General features: G+C 43.0%; 1 protein-coding gene across 2 annotated transcripts in view; it reads right to left on the bottom strand.

The window, feature by feature from the left end:
* The window catches only part of LOC143878544 (Haloacid dehalogenase-like hydrolase (HAD) superfamily protein), a 52,146-nt gene that overhangs the window by 17,176 nt on the left and 22,338 nt on the right, over nt 1-12,632 (bottom strand). The window lies entirely within an intron of this gene.

Raw genomic sequence — 12,632 nt, 5'->3', positions numbered from 1 at the left:
ATGCCCTATGAAGATCATTTTCAATCCAATGTGATTTTGACTGTTGGATATTGATGAAAAGTTTTTTTTAAGAACAGCATCCTTTTTTTTGGATGGTTGCAAATTTCATTCAAATAGATAGGAAGACTGAGGTGGTCCACCAAAAGATACAAAGAAAAAGAGAAAATACAATTAATAGTATATCTAATCAGGTCACGGCAGGAGGAAATCAAACCACTTAACATCCAGTTTCCTTACACCATCCCTTGCCAACCTATCCGCTTCACTATTAGCTGATCTTCTAACGTGAGTGAAGACAAAGAATGAGCCAAGAGTGATGTCATGAATCTTGTTGGATATCTATGTGTGTGTGTTATATGTATATTATGCCATAAGGGCATAGTAGTCTTTTCCTCTTTTCCATCTTTATATAAATACTTGAGTGAAGGGGAAAGACCTTCAACTCATTCTCTTCTCTCATTCTTCTTCATTCTTCTTCTTTCACAACATGGTATTAGAGCCCTAGGGTTAGTGAGCCCTAGGGACCAAAGGTGAAGCCTCTCCCCATTCTTCCTCTTCTCTTCCCTACACTAACCCATCTTTCTCCCCTCTACCCTACCCTAACCCATCTTCCCTTCCATCTCCCTCTCTGTTACCTACCCCCCTCCCGCCCTCTGCTATCCCCCACCCCCCCCCCCAAATGACCTAAACATCTACTCTCTCTTTCTTCATATTATCCGCGACTCCGATTACATATTTTCTCTATGCGTTCCCTTGGTGGCTTATCTCTCGCTACCTCTTCTCCTCCTCCATCATCGGAGCAGTGATAGTCCGATGGAGTTCACTTTGTGACTTCTCATTGTCCTTCTCTATATCATATACCTTGTTTCGGGTCTTTGTGAGCCCCCTCTCTGTCGATGGATACCTCGCCTACTTCGGAGCTTCTAGTCGCCACTTCCCCTACTGACAGTGTGACTGCTCCTTCCGTGGCTCCTTCTCCTTTGAGCTACAATCCCACAATGTATTCTCCCTCTGTCGAGCAGTCCTTTCCCCAGATGACTTCGGAGCGCCTCGACAGCTCCAATTATCTTAGCTGGAGGAGAGCGGTTGAGACCTATCTTCTCGCTCGCGGTAGTCTCTCTCATTGAGCAGGGTCCTCCACCCTCCTCGGATCCATCCTATGACCGGTGGCGTCAGGATGATGCGATGGTTCGCACGTTGCTATGGCAGAGCATGGCTTCCCATATTTCTCGGCCAATGATGGACTTGGCAACTGCCAAGGACATTTGGGAGCATGCTGCTTTCATGTTCTCTGGGGTTGATAACCTCACTCGCATTTGTGCGACCTACTCTGAGTGGATTCGTCTTGAGCGTCGTGATTTATCCATCTCCGACCATTATAGCAGGTTTATCTCTCTCTGCCAGCAGCTCGATGTGTTCATGCCCCTCACTTCAGATCTGACGATCCTTGCCCGTCAGCAGGATCAGCTTCGGGCTATACACTACCTTGAGTCCTTAGGCCTGGACTTCTTACCATTCCGCCAGCAGTTGATTGGCTGAGGTGCCATACCCTCTCTCGCGGAGATTTACTCTCGTGCTCAGCAGTGAGCCCGGGGTGGCTCCTCCACTATGCTTCCTTCTGAGGGTTCCGCCCTTGCCTCTTATGATAGTGGGTCTTCTTCCAGCCGAGGCCCGAGTTCTTTGGTCTTGGTACTGGCTCCTTTGGTTGTGGTCGTGGTCGTGGTAATGGCTCCTTTGGCCGTGGACATGGTCGTGTGATGGCTGGTGGCTGTGGTCGTATGATGGCTGGTGGCTGTGGTCGTGGTTGACCATATTGCACTCACTGTCAGAGGGATGGTCACCGGGTTGATACTTGCTTCGTGCTCCATCCTGAGCTCCGCCATTCCCGTACTGCCCACCTCTCTGCTGCATCTCCTACTGACGGCTCCAGACGAGCCGTTTGAGTTCACCAGAGCCGATTATGAGGAGCTCCAGCGTCTCCGCCTTAACAGTCACCCTCCATCCGCCGGGGTTGCCCAGTCAGGTAGTGCACCTGCTTCTCTTCTCACTAGCTCCAGCTCCTGGATCATTGATTCTGGGGCATCCAACCATGTGACGGGTAACTCTCAGTCCCTTACATCATTTCATTCTTTTCCTTCTCATTCTCGTTCTGTCACTCTTGCTGATGGCACCCAAGCCCCCATCTCTGGTAGTGGTTCTCTTTCACCTGATCAGGGGCTTACTCTATCATCTATCTTGTGTGTTCCTAACTCACCTTTTAATTTGTTATCTGTCAGTCAACTTACTAAATCTATGCATTGCTCTGCCCATTTTACCCGTCATATTGTGTTTTTCAGGATCTCTCGACTGGGAAGACAGATTGGAACGGGTCGTCAACTGGGAGGCCTCTATCACCTCCAGTGCCATCCCTCTCCCACCATTTTGAGCAGTTATGTTGATGCCTATTAGTGGCATTGTCGTTTTGGTCATCCATCATTTCAGCACCTCAGGCAGACCTCTATTGTCTCCTCTAGCCTTCAGCCATTTCAGTGCGAGTCTTGTCAACTCGGGAAACACCATCGTGTGTCGTTCCCTCCTAGGCTTGATAGTAGAGTGTTGAGACCTTTTGAGTTAGTTCATTCAGATGTATGGGGTCCCTCGAGTACCAAGTTATTTTTTGGATATACATACTTTATTGTCTTTGTGGATGATTTTAGTCGAATGACATAGGTTTACTTACTTAAAAATCGTTCTGAAGTGTTTACTGCTTTTCGCACCTTTTATGATGAGATTACTACTCAATATGATTGTCCCCTTAAGTGTTTACAAACCGATAATGCTAGAGAGTATTTTTCCTCTTCCAGTGGCTTTCAGGATTTCTTAGCCACTCATGGCATCATCTATCAATCCTCCTGTGCATACAGCTCTCAGCAAAATGGTGTTGTTGAGAGGAAGTTACGCTACCTTCTTGACATGACCCATACTCTTCTTGTTCAGATGCATGTTCCTAAGATATATTGGAGTGATGCCATTCTTACATCATGCTTCCTGGCTAACCGTCTTCCCTCGTCAGTGTTAGACGACCAATCCCCGTTTTCGGTCCTTCAGCCTCATGGTGAACCCTTTCCTCTTACCCCTCGAGTGTTTGGCTGTGTGTGTTTTGTCCACAAGCTGGGCCCAGGTGTGGACAAACTAGACACCCGAGCTGAACGATGTGTCTTTCTGGGTTATTCACGAACCCAGAAAGGCTACAGATGTTACAGTCCTAGTCTTCATAGGTGCTTTGTTTCTGCAGATGTTACCTTCTTCGAGGTTGTCCCGTATTTTCCTCTACCGGTGCTCCCAGATAGGGTTCCCTCTCTTCCTGCCCCCATATAGGCTCCTCCTTCGCCTCCTCCTCCTCCTCCTCCTCCGACAGTTCCCGACCCCGTTAGGATCTATCAGCGCAGATCACGTCCTCAGCCGTCCCCAGCTCCACCTGCGCCAATCTCCTCCCACCCTAAGATCACGATCCCTCCCGCACAGGTATTGCACCCTTCTGGTCCTCCTCTAGATTATCCCATTGCATCTCGTACTTGCTCACGCACTACTGCTCACCCTAGATCTTCTTATGTCTCTTATGACCGTCTTTCCCCTACTTTTCCTTGCCTAGGTCCTTACAGGAAGCCCTGGCACACCCTGGCTGGCGGGCTGCTATGGATGATGAGATGCACGTCCTTCAGGCGAATCATACTTAGGATCTTGTTCACCCTACTCCTGGAGTTCAACCCGTTGGAGGCCGATGGATCTATGCCATCAAATACTTTCCCGATGGCACAGTTGAGTGCCTCAAGGCGAGGTTGGTTGCTAAAGGATACACTCAGACTTATGGGATTGATTACACTGAGACTTTTTCCCTTGTTGCCAAAATTCCCTCCATTCGTGTTCTTCTCTCATTGGCAGTCAACTATGGGTGGCCTCTTCACCAACTTGATGTCAAAAATGCCTTCCTCTATGGTACTTTGGTTGAGGAGGTGTATATGGAGCAACCTTTTGGGTATGTTGCTCAGCAGGAGTTGGCCACGTCTGTGTACCGCCTTCACAAGTCCCTATATGGTCTCAAACAATCCCCGCGTGCTTGGTTTGGCAAGTTCAGTGATTCTCTCAGTGGGTATGGTATGAAGCAATGTGAGGTTGATCACTCTGTGTTTAGCCTCAAATCTGATGCTGGATATGTCATTCTCATAGTATATGTAGATGACAATATCAATTTATCATTACAGGGAGTGGCTCTTGTGGCATTCAACAATTGAAGAGTTCCCTTCAGAAACAGATCTCTACAAAGGATCTTGGTCGCCTTCGGTACTTCTTAGGGATTAAGGTATCTTACTCAGGTACAAATGTTTCCCTCTCTCAACGTAAATATGTGTTGGACCTTCTGGGTGAGACTAGATCCTTGGGGATCAAACCTGCTAGTACTCCCAAGGAACCAAATATAAAGCTTCTTCCAGAAGAAGGAGACTTATTAGAGGATCCTGGAAGATATAGGAGACTTGTTGGAAAACTCTTATATCTCAATGTCACTCGTCCTGAGATTTCATATGTTGTAGGCGTAATCAGCCAATTCATGAGTGCCCCTCATACTTCTCACTGGGCAGTTGTGGTGAATATTCTTCGTTACTTGAAAAGTGCTCTAGGGGAAGGGCTACTTTTCAAGAAACATAGTCACATGAAGTTAGAGGCCTTTTGTGATGCTGATTGGGCTGGCTCTCCAGCTGACAGACGATCCCCTACTGGATATTGCACATTTGTTAGGGGAAACCTTGTGTCATGGCATAGCAAGAAACAAAATGTTGTCTCTAAGTCAAGTGCTGAAGCAGAATACAAGGATGTGTCTCACACTTGCAATGAGCTCATTTGGCTACGTTCTCTTCTATCTGAGATTGAGTTTCCTCCATCTTCTCCTGCAGAGTTGTATTGTGACAACAAGGCAGCTATCTATATTGCAAACAATCCTGTGTTTCATGAGCGCACCAAACATATTGAGGTGGACTGCCACTTCATTAGACAAAGGATTCAGCAAGGCGTCTTACGCACTACTTTCACTCGATCGGCCGACCAACTTGCGGACACCTTCACCAAACCATTGAGCAAAGCTAAATTTCTTGATATTTGTAACAAGCTAGGAATGTGTAATGCATACATTCCAACTTGAGGGGGAGTGTTGGATATCTATGTGTGTGTGTTATATGTATATTATGCCATAAGGGCATAGTAGTCTTTTCCTCTTTTCCATCTTTATACAAATACTTGAGTGAAGGGGAAAGACCTTCAACTCATTCTCTTCTCTCATTCTTCTTCTTTCACAACAAATCTCATCAAAATAAGGAGCGAATCTCCATGGAGGACATGTCGCCCCACTAAGTCATCTAACCACATTTTTTGAATCACCCTCCACTATCACTTCATCAAGAATGTCCTTGTCCAACCTTTTGATCCCCATATATGCTGCCCTAACCTCCGCCTCATTCGCATCACAATTCCCAATAGGACCAGAAAAAAGCCCAAAGGACTAAACCAAAAAAGTCATGGCACACTCCACCAATACCTGCAGACGCAGAATTTCCCATACTAGAGCCATCAAAGTTAATCTTTATCATACCACTAAGAGGAGCTTCCCATTCTTGGACAGGTACGGATGGCCTCTATCACCCTCCTATTTAGGTCTTCCTCTGGGGTGGCTTTTCTGGGACCCTATAGTGGAGAGAATTGAGAGAAGACTAGATACATGGAAGAGAAATCTAGTATCAAAGGGGGGGAAGTCTTACTCTTGTGAACGTGTGAACGCAGTGCTATCTAATATCCCTATTTATTATCTCTCCCTTTTTAAATGCCCTATTAGTATTGTTAATCGTATTGAGCAAATACGATGCAGATTTCTATGGGGAGGTTTGGATGACAAGAAAGGCATCCCTTTGGTCATTCACGTAGGATTTAAGTATTGTTTCCAATTCCGATGAGGCATGATGACTTCGAATTACTTGTATAAACTTTTCCCTTTCTTTGTAACTTGTCATCTGCTTCAACCTGCTTTCTTTATTTATCTCTCCTTGCAAATCTCTTACTAACCAATCTGTATATTGTCCGGAAGTGGACTGCCAAGTTTTTAGAATCTGCATGATGCAGATATTAGGATTTATTTCCGTATTATTTCGTTTCTAGTATTTTTATTTCCATGTTATTAGTTTCTAGGATTATATTTTCTACGTTATTTAGAATTAGGAAAGTTAATTATCTTCCATGGAATTTTATTTCCATCACATTGCCTATATATAGGCCTCATTGTATTAGGAATGATAACTTTGATGATTATTGAATAGAATTGAGATTTCTCCCCTTTACAGGTTTCTTCTCCTTCCTCTATGCCTCTTCTCTTCACTTTAGTAGTGGACGCGTGACTTATTGTCCAGCTTCCCTTTTTATAAAAAGAGTTTACTTCAGGCCCACGGTGACTTGAAGCAAAAATTTACAAAAGGTAACCATTCTATTTAAAATACCAAGTTACCAGCTAGGTAACAGAAACAATATTTTAGGTAACTTCCTTTACAAGTTACTGTGAACTTGTTAGGTTGAATACGTCAACAGGAAAGTAGTTCAAAGAAAAAACCTATCTTATTTTGGTTATCTGCAAGTCAACAGGTCAAAAGACCTTTTTGCCTTCCTTTCTTCTTGCCAAACACGTACAGAAAAAAAGAAACTTGCCTTTTCCGATTAACACCAAAAATTGAAACTCTGTTTGAGTTTCTTTTCTCTTATGGAAATAATATCCCCGTGGGGATGGGAACTATGTAGGGCTAGCAGTTGCAGCACCACCGTGGCTAGGTACACGCGGGTGAAGAAAAATCTTTGATCGTTGTGGTTTGCAGGGTGATGGGCACAAAGAAGGTGAAGTGTTGAATGTGGTTTTGGGTTAAGGGCTAGGGTTGTAGGAAGAATCTGTCGGTTAGGGTTAGGGTTAGAGTAAGATGGTGGGGTTTGTGATAATTGGCTTTCAAGGGGTTTTGGGTTGGGTTGGGGACAGCAGCAGCCCAGAAATAGGCTTTTAAGAATCAATAATCAATAATTGATTATTGGGGTAAAACAAGAAGATGTGGTCAAGTGGAGGCCTTGGCGTAAAACAAGAAGATGTGGTTAAGACTATTAGCTTAAAGAAGATGAGGGTTTCTAAGAGTGCTGAGATGAAAAGGGTTTAGGTTAATTTCCCTCATCTTTGAAGAATTGCAAAATAACAAGGCGTACCATGAAGGCAATTTCAAAATTGATCTTCTGCGACTTGGATTCTTAGACGACTTTGATGTAGGAGACTAGGATTCTTAGACGACTTGGATCTTTGCTCTGATACCAAATTTGATGTAGGATGGGGAAGAGAAAAAAGAAGAAACGGGAGAAAAAGAGTAGACGAAGAGTAGGGGAAGAAGAGAATAGAAGAAGAATAGGGAAAGAATAGAAGAAGAGATTAGAGGAGAAGAGAATAGAAGAAGAATAGTGAAAGAATAGAAGAACAAATTAGGAGAGAAGAGGAGGAGTGGAGGAAGGAGAAGAAACCTGTAAAGGGGAGAAATCTCAATTGTATTCAATAATCATCAAAGTTATCATTCATAATACAATGAGGCCTATATATAGGCAATGTAATGGAAATAAAATTCCATGAAAAATAATTAACTTCCCTAATTCTAAATAACGTGGAAAATAAAATCCTAGAAACTAATAACATAAAAATGAAAAATACCAGAAACTAACTATTACGGAAATAAATGTTAATATCTGCATCACCGAGAGCATGTTTAGCCCTTGGGTTTGGATCCGTAAGGTAAGTGCCGTAGAAAGATCAACATCATTAAGGCTTACCACAAAGTCTGGTTTGCGAAAAACCAAATTGGCCCATTGTAAAGGTTACTTTGTATGCACTCCTGGAAAGGACCACTCCACAGTCTAAGGTATTTTAAGCGACAATCCGCTTAATACATCAAAGGGTAAACATGATTCTTCTCGATCTGCGTGCATGGCCGGAGAAGGAAACTTACCAGGCCCACACAAATCAGATGATTCTGATGATCCCATTGCTCATATACCAGATCCACTAGCTGGCATATCTACTGGAGATCTACAAAGGTTCTTCCTTAACTTTATAAAAAAAAGGAAGAAATAGCTAAAGGTAAGAGTCTTGAGCCTTCTTCCTCTTCTGGGGTAAAATATCACATTAGAAATGCTGAGTTCAAAGTAGATAACTTAGTAACTGAGTTCTCCAACTGGAATATAGATGAACAATGAACATCAATGGATCTAAGTATCCTACTGAGTTTTTTTGTGACAAAAGACCCAGTACTTGTACCACAAAGTGGGAATTTTTACCTAAAAGGGTTTGGGATCTTTGGCAAAGAGGGCTCAAGTAAAGGAGATGGTTAAGAAGACTAAACCAAATCTTATTTGCAGACAAGAAACAAAATTGGAGGTTATTGATAGGAATGTTATTAGAAGTCTTGGGGTTAGATTCAAATGGGGTTTCTCATTTGTCGAAGCTATCGGTGCTTCGGGGGGCATTTTGATTGCATGGGATGAATCTAGCTGGGTTATGACCAAGGAATGGAAGGGAAGGTTTTCGGTATCCATTGTTCTCCATAGGGTGGAGGACTCGTCTTTGTAGCTATTCTCTAGAGTTTATGGTCCTACTCTATGGGCGGATAAGCGTTTGTTATGGGAGGAACTTAATCGAGTTAGGGATATTTGGCCTCATCCCTGGTGTATTGGGGATGATTTTAATGAAATTTGGAATGTTTGAGAAAGATTAGGTTGCCGGAGAGCAAATCAGAACATGATCACCTTTGCGGATTTTATTGCTACGCACGATTTAATTGACCTTCCCCTATCAGGTGCTAGTTTCACGTGGTCTGAAGGAGGTAGCCGTAGTCGGATTGACCGCTTCCTCATTTGCCCCGGGTGAATGAATCTGGTACCTGAGGTTTGTCAAAAGGCTCTTATCCATTCGGTATCTGATCACGGTCCCCTCTTTTTGGACCCAAGACTGGAGTCCTAGGACCACCACCTTTTAGATTTGTTATTGCGCAGCTTCAAATTCCCCATGTGGAAGATAGATTGAGAGACTGGTGAAAATCGTATATGACTGAGGGTCCAACGAATGTGGTAAGCGGGCAGAAGCTAAGGCATGTAAAGAAAAAATTAAAAGAATGGGTGAAGGAAAGGAGATTAGCTAACTCGGGAAGAAAAAATTGAATGGAAAATAGAATTGGAGACTTAACCGTGTTGGAAGAGTCTGGGCTTGGGAACGCAATCTCCAGGGAGGAATTGGATAGAGCAAAGGAAGAGCATAAAGGCTTGTTGCTTCGTGAGGAAATTACATGGAGGCAAAAGTTAAGAATGAAGTGGTTGAAAGGAGACAAAAAATAAGGCGTATTTCCATGCCATGGCTAGTGCTCGAAGACGAAGGAACAGGATTGAGTCGCTTGAAGTCAATGGATCTATGGTGTCTAGGAAGGCGGAGGTTACTAAAGTGATTTTGGATTTTTATACATGCCTGTATTATTCTGATTGTATCATCCGCCCGATTCCGGAGAAGTTGGAATTTAGTAAGCTTAGTTTGCTTGAGAGAAATGCACCAGAAAAACCTTTTGAGGAGAAGGAAATCGAGAAAGGAGTTTTCTCGATTAGAAGAGATAAGGCCCCTAGCCCCGATGGTTTCTGTTTAGCATTGTTTCAGTCTTGTTGGTCGTTTGTTAAAGGAGATATCATGAAATTCTTTGTTGATTTCTATAATGGATTGGTGTTGGATAAAGGCACCAGTGCTACTTTTATTACTCTTATTCCTAAGATCGCAGGTGCATCTAAGATAACCGAGTACCGACCTATTAGTCTGGTGGGATGCTTATATAAAGTTTTAGCAAAAGTTTTGGCGGATCATTTAAAGGTAGTACTTCCATCTATTATATCAGATTGCCAAAGTGCTTTTGTAAGCAATAGGCAGATTTTAGATTGTTCATTAATTGTTAATGAGGCCATTGACTCATATCTTAGATACGATGAGGGTGGTATTTTGTGTAAATTGGATATGGAAAAGGCCTATGATAGGGTTGAATGGGGTAGTTTGGATTACCTGCTTGGAAGAATGGAGTTTGGGAGTTGATGGAGAGAGTGGATGAGGAGATGTGTTTCTTCTGTCTGGTTCTCAATTCAGATTAATGGTTCATCTAAAGGATTTTTCGAGTCATCTCAAGGCCTTAAGCAGGGAGATCCTCTATCCCCTTTTCTTTTTGTTATTATGACCGAGACCCTTAGTAGACTGATGGCTAGAGGGAGTGGGTTGGGATATTTCAATGGCTTCAAAATTGATGGTGATCAGGTCGAGCTGTCTCATCTTCAGTTTGCATATGATACACTCCTTTTCTGTGCACCTGCTGTGAATCAAGTGCTGAATCTGAAATCCTCCCTTAGATGTTATGAGCTGATCACTAGGCAGAGGTCAACTTCAATAAGTTTAGGTTGTATGCCCTGAATGTACCTCAGGTCGAGGCTCTTGATTTAGCTAAGATCTTGGATTGTCAGTTGGATCATTTGCCTTCTACCTATTTGGGTCTTCCTCTGGGCGTAGGTAGACCTGATAAACCTTGTGGGAGCATGTTGTTGAAAGAATTGAAAGAAGGTTGGAGACTTGGAAAAGGAATCTTGTCTCTAAAGGGGGAAGTTTGGTTTTGGTTAAGGCGGTGTTGGCCAACATACCCATATATTTTCTATCTCTGTTCATATGTTCTGTGAGTGTAGGATTGCAAATTGAGCAGATTCAGCGCATATTCTTATCGGGAGGCTCTGATGATAAGAAGGGTATTCCTTTAGTGAAGTGGAAGAAAGTTTGCCTTCCTATCAAGAATGGAGGTCTGGAATTAGAAAAGTCGGAGAATTTAATCATGCCATGTTGGGAAAGTGGTTATGGAGTTTTAGAGTGATTGGAAGCAAGTATGGATGTAAACCAGGGAAGTGGGAATCAGATAACCTTTCCAATAAACAAGGTTTGACCGTGTGGCACGATATTTTGAAAATGACTCATGTGTTTAACATGGGTATTAGGTTTAAGGTTTATTCTGGGGACTGAATGAGCCCCTTTGTTCTTGAATTTATATATTGTAGCTTCTGAGAAGGAGGCCTTTGTCTGTAATTGTTTTGTTCGTAACGAGGGAGGCTTAGATTGGACACCCAGTTTTAGGGGAAATTTTTTGAAAGGGAGTTGGATTAAGTATCTCGGTGTGTTCTTTAACCATTCTCGGGCGAGATTTTCTGACTTTTCATTCCAGAGAATATAAAAACAAAAAGAATCATGTTCTTTTAACCATATGTCAACACATTCCAAAGATTACTACTAATTCTCACGCAGTGTTATTTGGAGCGATTTTTAGTTGCTTCAAAAACTAGGGAACGATGTGTCGAGATCGCTCTCGCCATCCCTCTCTTTGTGAAAAAGTCGCTCTCGCCCATTACTTTCTTTGTTTGAAAATATTTCTCTCTATCTCGCTCCTTTCCCATCTCCTTCTCCCTCTTGTTGTTCTTCCTTCCACCAATCGGCGGCGTCCCACTCCTTCCTTCCCAGAATTCGGTATCCCCGCTACCGATTAATTCCTGGAAAATCTCAAACCCACCTTGCTTCTCCCTGTAACTATCAAACCCTCCACCTCCAATTCTCCAAATCTCAGAGGTCAAGAACCTCTTATTCGACAACCAGCTGTCGGATTTATCAGCCCGAGATTGGGAATCAAAGAAACTCCCTCTAAATCTATGCTCGAACACAGGTAGCGGCGCTGATTTATTCCCGGCATTGATTCCATTTGACGATTCATGGAAAATCCACGAGAAGGAGCCGCAGGAGAAGAAGCCAACTCCCCATTAAACTCTCCATTGTGCCGAGGCTCTTTGGAAACCCTAGAAGAAACCCAAATTTATTTTCTTTTCTGTAAGCCCAAGGGTTCCCATGGGTTAATCATTCACCTTACCTTCTTGTTTTGATGCTAGCAAACCAAATTGATTAGCATTTATGGATTGATGTGTTGCTTTGAGGTGTTATGTTGTATACAGGATTTTCATGTCATAATCGCCATTATACAACTCTTCACAACACATGACTTGTGGATCAAGGATCAGAGGAACCAAGAGCTTGCACCTACATTGGAGTCATCCTCATTTGAAGATGCTCAAGTAAAGAAGCTCAACATGAAGATCCCACAAGTTCCTAAGCAAGTGTCAAGAAGGAGATTGGAGATGAACATGCCATGGTGACTCCTCATACACCTCTCAACATGATTTGAGGATTGGAGGACAAGTCACAAGAGCCAAGACAAGGGCAAGATGTTCACCCAAGCCGAAGAAGTCCAAGAAAGTGCAAAGGATCCGAGACATTCCAAGAAGACTCATGGTATTCATTTTTAGAATGTATTTGGAGTCCTCTTGATTTTATGTTTAAATGCACTTTCAAAAGGTTTTCAAATAGTTTTCATACTTAACTTTTTACATCTTTGAAAACCATACACACACCCAAAAATGTGTTTGAAAACCTTGGACTTAAGCCCAAAGACCATAGCCCAAAAGCCCCTGGATTTTAAAGTTAAAATGGAATT

The sequence above is a fragment of the Tasmannia lanceolata genome, unplaced genomic scaffold, assembly GCF_043159265.1.
Source record: "Tasmannia lanceolata isolate RefF3 unplaced genomic scaffold, GAP_Taslan_0.1 ptg000006l, whole genome shotgun sequence".
In the NCBI taxonomy this organism is placed as follows: domain Eukaryota; kingdom Viridiplantae; phylum Streptophyta; class Magnoliopsida; order Canellales; family Winteraceae; genus Tasmannia; species Tasmannia lanceolata.
The sequence above is the reverse complement of the archived record's forward strand: the minus strand, read 5'-3'. Positions and strand labels throughout refer to the sequence as shown.